Genomic DNA, 15,225 nt, shown 5'->3' on the forward strand with positions numbered 1-15,225 from the left:
CGACGCTGATGAATTATCTGTCGACACATTAGCAAATGGCATCACAAGCCAGAGTACAGCCATGGCCACACTTATCTAGCCTTTGGATTACTTTGCTAACTGATGATGTTTATTCCAAAGTAATTCTAGAATAACGTTTGTATAGCGCGGTTATCTCTAGTGATATTTACAATTGACAGTATGGCAGGTAGCGCCTCTGCCAGCAGAGCACAGTTGCAGTTGGATTAATATGTCTGCCAGTGATGCATATTCTACAGCAATTCTGGAATGAAAAATGATGATCCATTATCCTTCGAGAACTTAACAATTGACAACACAGTACTGAGTAAGGCCATCATCACAGCACTGTAGCCGTTCGGATACTCTGTCCACTGGTGTAAATTCCAAAAGAATTCTAGGATTAAAATTCACAGAACTATCATCCCTCCACATATTAACAATTGACAACACGTTACAGGGTCCAGCCATCATCACAGTACTTTAGCCGTTGGAATAATACGTTCACTGATGACTTAAACTCCAAAGCCATTCTAGAACAATTAATGTATAGTACGATTATCGATTAACAATTGACAGTACGGTATGTTGTACATACAAAAATAGATGTAATTAGACATTGGATTAATCTGCTCACTGATGATGTATATTTAACTGCATTTCTAGGATGACAAAACACAAGTTAATTATCGCTCGGGAAATTAGTAATTGATAACAGAGTACAGAGCACGGCCGTCATCGCAGTACTGTAGACGTTGGAATAATTAGTTCATTGTAGATTTAAATTCCCAAACAATTCTAGACAGTCATTGCTTATTACGTTTATCTCTAGAGATAATTGCTATTGACATTACGGTATTCGGTGCATCAATCAAGAGAGCACTATTGCCGGTGGATTAGACAGTTCACTGCTTATTTATGTTCTGCAACTATGAGAGAATGAAAAATGCCGACCCATTATCCCTCGAGGTATTAACAATTGGCAACACAGTACTGAGTACAGCTATAGCCACAATACACTAGCCGTTGAATTTCTTTTTCCATTGATGATTTATATTCCAAAGCCAATCTAGAATAAACAATGTATAGTACAGTCATGGCTTGAGACATTTAGAATTGAGTGTACTCTACGTAGAACATACACCAACAGAGCTCGGTTGCAGTTGTTTTAATCTGCGCGCTGATAATTTATATTTTCCTGCAATTCTATGTGGACAAAAGACAGATCATTTATCCCTCGGGAAATTAGCAATTGCCAACACAGTACAAAGTGGAGCAATCATCACCGTACGGTAACGGATGGATTAACTTGTTCATTGGCGATATGAGTTCCGCAGCCTTACTAGAATAATCAACGTATGGTATCCATATGGCAAGAGATATTTGCTGCTGCCATTACAGTGCTTAGTATATCCACAAAATGAGCACTCTAGTTTTTGGAATAATCTGTAGAATGATGATTCAGATATTATAGCAACTCTAGAGTGACAAAGATATAAAGACACTCGAGATATTAACAAATGGAAAACCTTAACTGAGTACAGCAAGCATAACAGCACCGTAGCCGTTGTACTTCTTTGTTCACTGACGTAAATTAAAAAGCAATTCTTGTACGGCAATACACAGATCCATAATCCCACGGCATATCCACAATTGACAACACAATTCTGGGCACATACATTATCACTTTACTTTCGCTGTTGGGTTACATTGTTCATTGATGATTTAAATACCTCAGCAAATCTAGAGTAATCAATGTTTGGTGATGGCTAGGGATGTATACAACTGAGATTACGTTACTTTATACATCCTTCGTCCGAGCACTATAGCCATTAGATTAATGTGATGAGTGACGATTTAGATTCAGTAGCAAATCTAGAAAGACAATGGAGAGATCCATTAATCATCGAGATATTAGCAATTAAAAGCACTGTACTTAGTGCAGCCATTGCCGCAGCAATGTGGCCGCTAGAATAATTCGTAACTTGATGATTCAAATTCCATTGCAGTGCTAGAATAATCAATGTATCCTACGTTTATGGCTGGACATATGGCTTACAGTAGACAGTACGGTACCCAGTGCATCCACGAAAATAGCACTATCGGCGATGGAGAAATATGTTCACTGATGATATAAATTCTCTTGCTACTCCAGAATGACAATGGTGAGGCCAATTAACCCTCAAGGAATTAAAAATTCACAGCACCTTATTGGGTACAGCCATCATCACGGTAATCTAGACGTTTGATTAATTTGATCATTGATGATTCAAACTTCACAGTCAAGCTAGAATAGTCAATGTATATTATGGATATGACTAGTGATATCTGCAACTGACATTACGGAGCGTCGTACATCCATCAAGAGAGCACTGATTTCGTTGGATAAGTCTGATCACTGGTGATTCATATTCTACAGCAATTCTAAAATGAAAAATGCAGGTCTAGCATACCTCGAGATATTAACAACTGTCAACACAGTTCTTAGTACAACCATCGTCACTGCACAGTGGCCGCTGGATTAGCTTGCTCATTGAAGATATAAATTCCGCAGCTATTCTAGAATGATTAATGTATAGTGCGGTTATGTCTAAAGATACTATGAACTGACATAACTGTACTTCCTGCATACACCAGCAGTGCACTGTAGCCATTGTATTAGCCTCTTCGATGATGATTTAATTTCTATAGCAATTTTGGAATGACAAAGGACACGTACATTGTCGCCCAAGATATTAACGAATTACAGCACAGTACCGAGTACAGCCCATACCTCTGTAACGTAGCCGTTGTACTAGTTTGGTCAGTGGTGATTTGAATTGAATAGCGTTTCTGGAATGATCAACGGATGGATCATATATTGGTAGTGATATCGACTAATGTAAATATAGCACTGATTGCAGCCATCAACAGAGCACTGTAGCGATTTTATTAATCTGGTAATTGACGACTTGAATTCGATAAGAATTCTAGAATAATCTACGTGTACATCAGTTATGTCTAGAGATATATACAATCGGCAGTTCGGTACATAGTACATCCAACAACAGAGCACTATCATTTGGATAACTCTGTCAACTGTCGGTTTAAAAGGTACAGGAAATCTTGATTGACAAAAGAATGTTCCACTGTCGCCCGAGGCATTAATAGCTGATAGCACAGTACTGAGTACATCCACTACCTCTGTAACGTAGACTTTGTATTAAGTTGTTCACTGATGATTTAAATTGAACAGCCATTCTAAAATGGTCAATGTATGGATCACATATCGTTAGTTATGTTGACAATTGACAAAGGCGTACTCAGTACAGCCATCATAACTCTAATATAACCATTGTGTTAATTTGTGCACTGCTCGCTTAATTTCCCCACCAATTCTAGAATAATGAGCGTATAGGTCAGTTTTGGCTAGAGATATTTACAATTGACAGTGCGGAACGTGCTATATCCATCAAAAAAGCACTGTTGAGGTTGTATTAATATGTTCACGGATGATTTGCGTTCCGCAGCAGTACTGGAATAATCAATGCATTGAACAGTTATGGCTGGAGCTATTTACAATTGGCAGTGCGGTACCTTGTAGGTCAACCAGCAGAACACTATAGCCGTTGGATTAATCTCTTCAATGGCGGTCGAAATACTATATCAATTCTGGAAAGTTCCATTATCGCTCGTGGCATTAGCAGCGGACGGAACTGTACTCAATACAGTCATCACCAAAGTACTGCAGACTATCTACTAATTTCATCACTGCTGATTTGAATTCCTGAGCAATTTAGCATAATCAATGTCTAGATCATTTATGGCTTGAGATATTTATAACTGGCTGTTCGGTACTTAGTACATTCACCAGCAAATCACAACAACCGTTGTATAAAGCTGTCCACTAACGATTTAGTCTCCATAGCAGTTCTAGAATGACCAACGGATAGATCACAAATCGGAAGTGATATTGATAAGTGCCTGAGAGAAAATGAGTGCCTCCGTTTACACTATGCTATAGCTATTGCATTAACCTGTCCGCTGGCTATCTAAGTTCTTCAGTAGTTGTAGAATGATCTATGAGATATTGACATACGTAAATACAGTACTAAATATAGGCATCTACATAATTATACAGCCTGTGTACTTCAATGCAGTACTGTGATGAGCCATCTGCAGAGCTCTATAGCTGTTATATTGAACTACTCCCCGTTCGCCAGAGTTACTGTGTGTACTGCAATTCTAAATGAATGAATGGTTAGATGAGCTGTTGCTTCGAATGTTTAAAATTCTCAATGTAGTGCTGTGTACAGCCACCGTCACAGTACTATAGCCATTGGATTAATCAACATACTGATAACGTCAATTCTATAGCAATTCAGGAATTGCCAAATCATAGATAAGGCATCGCTAGAGATACTTCGACTTGACAATACGGTACATTGAACGGATGTCGACACATAATTATATACCTTGGTATAATCTATGCACTGATGATTTAAATTCTACAGCAATTCTAGAGTGATAAATGGATAGATCAATTACCACTTCTGGTATAGACGTTTCACAATGCGGTACTGAGTGTAGCTATCTATACAGTGATATTTCCATTGGAATACTCAATTCGCTGATCATCTGTCTTCTTTAGCAATTTTTGAACGATCAAAGGACAACTCAATTATAGCGGGGGACATTAGCATGTGACAATACAGTTCTTATTTCAACCGTCAACACGGTACTATAGTGATTGGATTAATCTATTCCCTGGTCATCAAATCTGTACAGCAATTATAGGAAGACAAATGGACATATCAATTACCGCCAGAGATACTGGCAAATTGCAATACATTACAAAGAATAGCAGCCTGCACAGTACTGCAGCAAGTTGATTAATTATTTCCGTGATCTCCTAAGTTGTTCAGAAGATCTTCATTATTCAATGGATATAGCAATTGTCGCTCGGGACGTTGACAAATGTGAATATACTACTGAGTATCGCTAACTGCACAGAACAATATCCGACGGATTTATCTATACAATGATGATTTAAATTCCAGAGCTACTCTATAATAATCAATGTATAGATCAATTTTTCCTAGAGTGCTTTACAGTTGACTATATGGTACCAGGTACAGCCGCCAATACAGAACTATAGCAGTTGGAATAATTTATTCACTGTGGACCTTAATTCCGTAGAGATTCCAGAATGATCAAAGGATATGTCATTTGCAGCTGTAGATATAAACAATTGACAACACGCTACTGATTATAGACATCAACATGGTTCTACAGCCATTGTACTAACTTATACCCTGTTCATCTGCGTTCGTCATCAATTCCTGAATGGATAACGATATTCACAGAATAGAACACAATTCATGCTTTTTAGCGCAGTTAAAAACCAGCTTCAGCGATTTCTTAGAAAATTATCGATTTATTTACGATATAGTCTTACTACTGCTGCAGAACTGCGCGAAACTGCGCAGAATAGCGTTATTCACTGAATAACACGTCTTTCACGCATTTTCTGTGCAGTTTGAGTGCAGTTTCAGCAATCTTTTGGAATAATTGGGCTTTTTGCGGTAAAGTCTTCTAACTGCTTCGGAACTGCATATAGTAACACTATTCTAGTAATGTCACTCATTTCCAGAAATTGCAATGTTGTTTGATCGAGGTGTCAGCGTATTTCTCAAAAATTTGCGATTTTTGGCGAAGAATTACTACTGCTTTATTACAGCACAGGAATAATTGTTTTATTAATATCACAAATTTCATGCAATTTCGGCGCAGTGATTTTTCGTTGCAAAGTTTTACTACTGACTCAAATCCGCACGGAATAACATTGTTCTATTAATATCGCACACATCATGCAATTTGAACGCAGTTTGAATGCATTTCTGTCGACTGCCAACCTTTACTGATAGGTATTGCGCGGCGCATTAACTGTACCTTACTCATTAAATATAAGATTCTATGGCCCAAGCGCGATCCAATAAAGGACCTGCACCCCATAAATATAAGAACATATAGCATAAGGGTGTTCCAACAGAGGGCAAATACTAACCATATCATAACAATGTCGTGAGTCTCGTGCATCTGCTTTTCCAACACCAAAGCCACCTGTAAAGGCCGACTTGATGCGTCCCGTTTCTGAATGCACATTTTCCGACCAGTCCAAGGCGTATGCGGGTGCCATAGTGGCGAGGGAAGGAGCTTGGTCTCGCTCCCGCGCCGATCACGCATTTCTCGTCCCACCTCTCAGGTGGACCTCTCGGCACGCTGTTGCCTTGAGTGTCACGTTTATGGTTATTAAACACTTGCGTTTCGAAAAATTTCCGCGATGTACACGTAGCACTTCGAATCTCTCCCTGTATGTACTTATAGATCCCGGTTGTTGCCACTTATGGTGAATTAAAAATAGAAAATCACTAGTACTTCATTACCATCTTTCACGTGAAGTTACTTCTATTTCAGTTATTATCTTATAGTGGTCACTTAAGCTAAACGAGCGTGTTAACTTTTCGAGGAATATAAGTTAACCTTTCTCGAAATGAGTATGGACACTTCTTCGGTTACAATTTGTTAACCTTACTCTCATGATTGACATCGTTTTTGTATCATTATCCTGAAACTTCTACGTAAATTACACGTTGATTTTCCATCGCCCGAATTCTTTCGTTTGCGACAGCAGTTTATCGGATGGTACCTTTTGCATACGAATTTCCTTTACAATTGCTAATGCTTCTATATAGCAACGCTTTTGGAATATCCATCAAAAATACGGTTTCTGTAATTTTATCATAGTCCTCATCGTTTAAACCACCTATCAATTAACTGTACCACACTTCACATTGTGACATATATTACGACTAATTTTCGGAAATATTTCTAGTTTATTCCAAGTTTGCACACATAAAAACTAAACCATACATTTCCTTCATGAACTGTATTTTCTTACATTCTTGAAGTGCCCATATCAGCACCGGAAGAAACATTTCTCACCAAGCTTTATTGTTTTAATCATTACCTTCAAATGCTTTAACGATAACTATTATTAGTTTTCTAGTAATATTTTTTTAAACACAGTGTAATTAAATTTCGCTTCAATTCCGTTCAATGATACTATTCAAGTCGTGGGCAACAAACATTTCATTACCAAGCGTTCCAATTAAAATTTCAGTTACAAATTGTGTAAATCGAATTTCTGCTGGGAAATTGCCGACGATATTTCGGTAGACAATGCACGCAATTTCATTCAATTCGGACAACCTGCACAATTGTCATCTATATACAAGTGGGGTAATGCATTTCGAAACGCCCTTTTGCGAGACATTCATATCTTCATCTTGCATTGGAATACACTTTTTCATAAATATTCAATAATTTTCATAATGGACTAGGAAATTCAATTCAATTATGATAATTTTAAGCAAACGGAATAAACTTGAGTTAACCGTGGCACGAATTATACTGAGCGAGGCATTTGCTAACAATCTGCTAAATCGTTATTGCCAATTCTCTCTCAATTTCTTATAGGGAATCGTAATTTTGATAAGAAAATCTGTTTTCGTTAATGGTAGCGCTAGCGGAAAGCAACTACTTGAGAAGTAATTGTAAGTTCGTTTAAATACTGAGAAAAATAAATGGACGTTCATCATGAAATGGGTCAGTATTAAAATTTCAATTCCATGGATGACTTGGAAATATATATTAATGTAGTTTGCAAACATTTTTGTATTTATGTACATCCTTTTGCGTATAATACGAACAGTTATCTATCAAGTTTAAACTATAATATAATGATTTAATCCAGATAGACGCATTATAAAATTTATATATTATAGGGAGATATAAAGATAATATAACATTGGAAAGCTTTCAAATTCTAAGCTGGCTTGCAATAAAATGTATATCCTAACGTTTCCAATAGGTCTCTGAGAACGAAGAACTTCCTAAGATATAGTAATTATTATCTATTCTAGCCGAAAGTTGAAAAATTTAGTCAATAACCTATAATTCTCAAGGAAAGAATAGTTATGTTCCAAATGACAGTATATCATTGTTTAAGAGATTGAATGGGATACAGTTAGGCTAGCTAGTTCAATATAACAAAGCATTGGATGAGAGTACAGAAGCCAATTCAATTTAATTAACAAACTAAATCAAAGAAACAAGTTTAACAGTACACCAAATTATCTAACAAAGTGTACTGAGATTCTGGGCATCTTACTTGAAATTGCGTACAAGCTCTTTAGGGATAATGTTTCTTAAGATTTTTGTTATGCTGGGGTGAATGATGGATCAATGACCTCCGAAGATAATACAATATAGAGGTTCAGAAATCAAATTTGCTTCAAGCGATGCTGTTTTAGATGAACTAGCTAGCCATGGTTAGTAGTAATTAAGAATAATATCCTCTGCGATACATATTCTTCATAGCATTAGCAAATAAATTGATATTTTGTGAAGATAATCCTCGCGACAACATCTAAATGTAGATATTTATAATTCGTATGAAGGAGGGAAACACATTCTACGTTACAAATTAAATCTCGCTTCAAACAAAGTAAATTATACATGCTGAAAATAAAGTTCCAAGCCGCTTTAATGCCGTTATGGACGAATAAACATCTCCTAACAATGCCCCAAAAGATTTCGAAGTAAATTTATCTCAAACGTGCGTTAAATTTATTATTCTCTTTATTACTATTGGCGCAGAAGCAAAGGGTTTACCCAAAAGATTTCGAAGTAAATTTATCTCAAACGTGCGTTAAATTTATTATTCTCTTTATTAGTATTGGCGCAGAAGCAAAGGGTTTAATTTCGAAATACTGAAGTACTCTGCTTAAAAGTGAAATCAAATTGATTCTAAAGTTAATTAAGCGAAACTTTGCTAATTCCCGTGATCTGAGAATTCATTCGATAATTAAATAGGTGTAGATTTACTTACTGATATTTGGCAATCGTTTACACAACCATACCCAATAAGTGCAGCTCACTTATTCTTCGCAGGTAGCAATACGGTTCCCGTGTACGTGCAGATTGCGTGTAAAACGTTAGAGCGCGCATTCCATTGAACCAATAACATATTCGATATCCAATTCCTACCAAAATTCGTTTAGAATATGCCATCAAACACGCACAAATATACTCGAAGAAACTAACTCCAGGAGTCGTAACATTAATTGCCCAATACGTAACTATTTTAAAGGAAACAGCTTTACGGCATAAAAAAGTGGCATAAGCAGAGAATTGGATATTTCCATACAATAATAGCTACAGCAGCGTATATCAACATTTCTCTAAAGATTTGGAGCGTAATTTTGAACCAAGCTCAACCAAAAATTTCCAATTAATTGGCCAAAGCATACGTCAAAACTCTAAACAGTATCCTACCAGAAATTAGCAATAAGTTCCTCGCGAAATTCTGCAATATTACATGCAAACATTTATTAAATATCTCCACTGATGTCACTAAAGGTCCCGGTAAGATTATAGCTATTCGAAGGAAAATAGGTCCTGGGAAAATATCCACCGTGACTCAGAGATCTGGCAAATCCTCTCTGGGCCACTTCTAACTACTCACGTTGATGGTGCACACGGTGGACGATTTTAGATGTTATTCAGACCGGAAGCACGTCGACCAAGCTACCTTTGACACGTGCGGCTACGTCAACGCGCCGTGGAAAAAAGGGAGTAGGAAAAATGTTGGGAAAGGGTGCAAGATGAATCAGCGCGTGGTGGCTGCGCGTAGGGGGGAAAGCTTTATTTATACCGTTGAACTTCTGCTTATTTTGGCCGACGCAGCATCCCACTTAAGAACGACGCACTCGGTCAGGTGCTGCGCTTCATCCACGATCCGTCTACTCTAAGAATCGTTCCGAGCCAGTACGTCATATGTGCGTGTACTCCAGCCTCGACAGGGTAGAGTTTCCGGTCATTCTAGTATGGCGGATTTTGTCACAATCACAAATACCGTGGCGCTGATGTAGAGAGAGTGGAAAGGCGAAATTTTGTAAGAAAAGTTGGAAGATGGAGCGGAGATCACTTTGATACCTGTGAAATTTAGGGAGAGCCATGAGGCCGCTGTACTGTGGAACTTAAGGTATGTATCAAGCATGACAAGGAATGCAGAGTGGTAAGGAATACATCAGATAGGTAGTCCTGAGACAACATAGCAAGCAAATTATGGACGTAACTCAGTCCAAATATTTTAGAGTGCATGTTTGCTGAAAATGGGGAGTATTCGTTTTGTAATCAAGGATCTTGGTCACCTCTTAATTGCCAAACATATTTTCGCCTTTATTCCACATTCGTGGTAGAGTATATCTGCTTACTTCTCTTGTTCCGTTTATCTTCGAACCTCCAACGAACGTTGCTGCAAGTTTTGCAACAGAGTGCCTGAAAGCTGACGAAAATTAGAATGTAGGTTATGCTTCACCAAATGACCGAAAGATAATTTGGCTGAGAATCCGAGAAAGGGATCTGTGATTGTTGTAGATAGATTGAAGGTTGACAAGGATATAGAATTTATATATATGCTCAGGAATTTGGAACTGTTAACTGATTAAAATTCATTGTTACTATTAGAACAATCCACCTATGACGAATACCTAAATATCATATACGTTATAGATGGCAGTTAACAATTTGCACCCTACGATTTTTTGGCCAAGGAAGGATAAGTGTTCAAAGAATTTCCGTTACAACGCTGAGGATAATTTTCGGAGCAGGAATAAGGAATAATAACGATAATATTAATGGCCCGACGAGTTACACGCGGATTCCCCGACTGACCTGGTCTTTGTGTATTCGACCCACGTTCTCCCAGTAACCTTCGTATAGCTAAATGTACGTGACGGAAGATATGCGATGCTACGTTTGTTTTGCAATAAGCAACTGCATACTATCGGTAATTGCGAAGACATTGCATCTAAAGCAAGTCATCCTGTCCCCTTTGATAGTTCTATTGTCAATATGTGTTTTATTGTCCATATCATAGGTAATTGTTTGTGTAGTCTGTAGAGTATTCGAGGGAGTGTTTTTGAAGAATTATATCAGGTAATTAATTTATAAATATAAATTCTCCGAAATTATTTGCCTTGTCAGATTCAGCGAAGAACTAGGTAATGTTCCATGGCGTATGTTGGTTAATTTGAGTAGGAGCATGAATTGAAAGCAGATATTTCTTTGCCGCGATATATGGAGTTCGACAAGTATTCAGAAATATGTTAGATTTGGTCTTAGCTGATTAATTAGAAAATATGCAATAATAATAAGATATTAAGAGGATCCTTAAAAACCATTCAATACGTTCACTGTAGAAGTTTCTGATTCGGACAGCTGTACGAAGCGAGTAGTTTTGTCACACGTGTGAGGCAGAGACTATGATGTATAATTCAGGTTCGCTTAAAGGTATGACGAATATTTGTGCCATTGAGAATCTACGTTAATCAACTTTCTTAGGTTAGGAGTTGAAGTTGTGTGACGATGTTATAGGTAACACTTTCAGAAATATATACAGGGTTATGTACAACGGATTGCTGTAATTGAATTCGGTAGAAGTTAAAACCGACTACGAAGGTCTAAATCTAGGCACAAGAGATGGAATTGAAGTTCGAAGGTTGTAGTACCCTGTTTTAATAGAGGGATTGATACGTGAACACCTACCTCTGCAAGAATCGGAAAAACGTGTGAATATTGTTTTATCCGGCCTATCGCAATTGCCCTAAAATGGCTGAAAGCGTCTCGGAATGCGCTTTCGTCTATTGAAGCAAAGGAGAGGGATATTGACACTAATTGCAGTCTGACTCGTCCCTCTGATGTAATCGAAATTACGACATTCCCGTCTAACGTTTAGTATTGCATTACTCACAAATCAAGAAGATTAAGCATATTGGAAATGTGCTTAATGTAACCTATTTCGCCAAGCGCCGCGGAAACGCTGTTTTTATTTGGTTTGTGCCAACCATTTCATTGCTGCAAGTACGGCATCGAGAAGACTAAAAGTTCTAAAGGTGTAGCTAGTATTAGGTTTGTAATTAATTCATGTAGCTGAAAGTCCAATGCTGTATATAATTAATCGAGGACAAAGTTCGAATTATGTATCTAATAATATTAAATTGATAATACTAACATTTATTTAAGACCTTTGCACCTTGTCGCATACGAAGTTAAACAAGTACTTTAGATCACAAATTTTCATTTCATAAGCTATAAGCTCGTTTCAAAATCAAGTTGATATGTATCTTCGTAGCTTACTGGTAATATACGATGAAATGCATATTATAACAGCCTCCGAATCCTAGTTACAGTTATGTCTTTTATTGTTGATGTCCTGTCGATAAAGGTAGGCGTGGAACTTATACCAAATTTAATCTCTTAACTTACATTTCATTGGAATAATTTCTGAGCGCTCTATATTTTCGAAGCTAAAAAAGGACATTTAAGATTTCCAATTGGTAGCAAATGTCGTAAATTTTGTACATAGCTATTAGCTTGACATTTTTTCCTAAAATTGCTCTTCGGAAAACGATAACAATTCCCAGGACTCAGAACGTGGAGGTGGTTACACATCGAGACACGACTTGCGACATAGAGGATCAGCCTGCCGGCGATATCTCTTTCAAAGATATCTAATCTAACTTGGAGCGAAAGAAGTTAATGTGAAGCTGCTGACACTTTATTATATTTCGTGTCTTACAAAAAGCGTTTCGGATGTAAATATTAAAACTTATACTCTACTGACGCAATGATAATATACTACATTTCAGCAGAGTCTAATATTTAAAGTCCGCAAGAGTTGGGGAATCAAATGTGGAAGACGCGATCAAAGAGAGATGAAATTATAATCTCTACGCGCTTGAACGAGTTCGAGAGCATTCAAAAGACCGGCTAGCATACGAATTGTATCCCTGCGTACAAGGCAATTCCTTGTTCATCATCAAGGTCAGGCCTAGCCCACCTCAGCCATTGCCGACCTGCCTTGACTTAGATGTGAACAACGGTAGTCCCCGAACCAATGATGCTCCCAGTGCCGCAAGGAGCGTCCAGCGAGGCCTCGACGTTGGACAGATATTACGTGCCCCTGTACCAATGTGTAGAACTTAATCATAGCGAGTGTTATGGCCGTAGACTCATGCCGGACCAACTACACGCCTATACACTAGCAGCGTACGACTAGGGCTGCTGGACCTCGCTTTGACTCCAGAAGGAGCAGAGACAAGGAGGATCAAGGAGTGGCTTAAATGAGTGTCGGAGACGAGTCGTGACCATGAATTACGATACATGAAATTATTGATACCTGGAACTCGATGCGTGGAGTGATTGACAGTGGCTTAAATGAGTGTCGGAGACGAGTCGTGACCATGAATTACGATACATGAAATTATTGATTACGCGGAAGTACGTCGCGTAGGCTTGCTGGTACTTTAGGACGGTCTCCGTTATCGGGGGAAAAATTATGATCCATTTGGTAAACGAGAGGGGTAACACAAAAGGAATATGGAATAGATGTATTCGCACCAAGTTGTACTGCTAACCTTTCTACAAATAGCGCGAAGATACGTCTTAGCACAGTTATCTATCTTAAAACTATTTATAACGACTTAAATCTAAACGCAAGCGTCTCTCGTCGTCCAACAGTGTCTCCTGTCTTGTAACTAGTTGTTTCTTTACGCACGCATCCCTCGTCGTCCAACAAAGTCTTTCAGAATAAATCTTGAGAAATCTGAAGTCTTAAAGGAGAATATATTAATTTAAATATAAGCCCAAAGGAAAAGGGATTAGTTGCAAGAAACGAGTACATGCGAGGCGAAAGGAAAACGTCAACGTTAGCGAAATGGAAGGATTCGTCCATCAACGCGGCAAAAAAGCACATCGATGAAGCAAAACTGAATTCGAGATAACAAACCAACGATGAAATATTTCGGAAGTAGGAATATGTAGATTCTGAAGTTAAACATGTATGGGGGTTCATATATACGTTGAGTGGACAATGGCTATAGACTAGCCAGAAGATCTAGGCATTGACCACCAGTCATCTCCTCCTCACAACCATCCCACCCCAATGCAGCGACCAACCACTCCGCCGACGAACTCTTCGAAACTTTAGAAGTTACTATAGAGACGTAAAGACGGCAAATGGTCTCGCGTTCGAACCAGCGAAATCAGATAATTAACCTAGAAAATAAATATGTAGATTAGTCCTGTGAAATAGCTGATTAGAAAGTGGAACGATGAGGCATATTGAAGACAACGACGATATATCTGAATCGAGACGAGAATATGGAACGGAAAGAAGAATGTATAAAAATTGATATACCAAAGCCATCTTGCCAAACTCTGACCCTAAGGAAGGTCGCATAGGTCCAACCGGTGAAGTCTTGGAAGTGCCTTATCCAGACACCGAGGGACCTGGACAGAGCTCCACGCGGCATGGACCTGAAAATTCGCGTGGTTCCCCCTTTATATAAGTCCCAATCGGTTCTCGAAATCGGCGGAGGATTTTCTAATTTTGGCGATTTCGATGGTAATTGCTTCTTCTCTATAGCAGTCGATATTGTCTTACCATTCGCTATTTCTACTGTAAATTTATGGTTCGGGTTACTTGTTATTAACAATATAAATTATATGTTAACAATAAATTCAATAATTTATACAAAACTAGTAATACCACTTATAGGGTTTCTAAATTAAGGAACACTCTTGAACACATCGTTATGTTGAGTTAACCGTACTACTTCTTACATGTATGCTTTTCCGTTTGAACACACATAATTTACCCCTCTATCAATAGTGATCATCATCCTAATATTTCTTCCATACAGTTTCCCCTTCGGAGGAATCTACGCATTACTCCATTATGAAGCAAATTCGCATAATATAGCAAGCTTCTTATAAAAATACTAGAATATTCGCACGAATTATGCTTGGGGAGTTTTTTCTAATGTCTGATAGCTATTTATAATCATTCAGAAGCAAAAATAATTTTAATTATAGACATTGACTAGCTCGGGATACACTCACCTAACTTGTAAGACAAGAATGAACCTCCTACTGTTCTTACTGCTTATTCTTGTATAATCGCACTCTTTTCTAAATCTGAGGATGCTCGAGCAACTTAGATTACACATTCGTCCTTGATAAAGTAAACTCTAAAGGAATTACAAAATAGTTATAACAGATTTAAGGAGAAGTTAAAATTCATTGGACAGTGTTACCCAGATCTATCTGTTTCCATATAAA

This window comes from Eufriesea mexicana, unplaced genomic scaffold, assembly GCF_001483705.2.
Source record: "Eufriesea mexicana isolate 0111107269 unplaced genomic scaffold, ASM148370v2 scaffold2501, whole genome shotgun sequence".
NCBI lineage: Eukaryota > Metazoa > Arthropoda > Insecta > Hymenoptera > Apidae > Eufriesea > Eufriesea mexicana.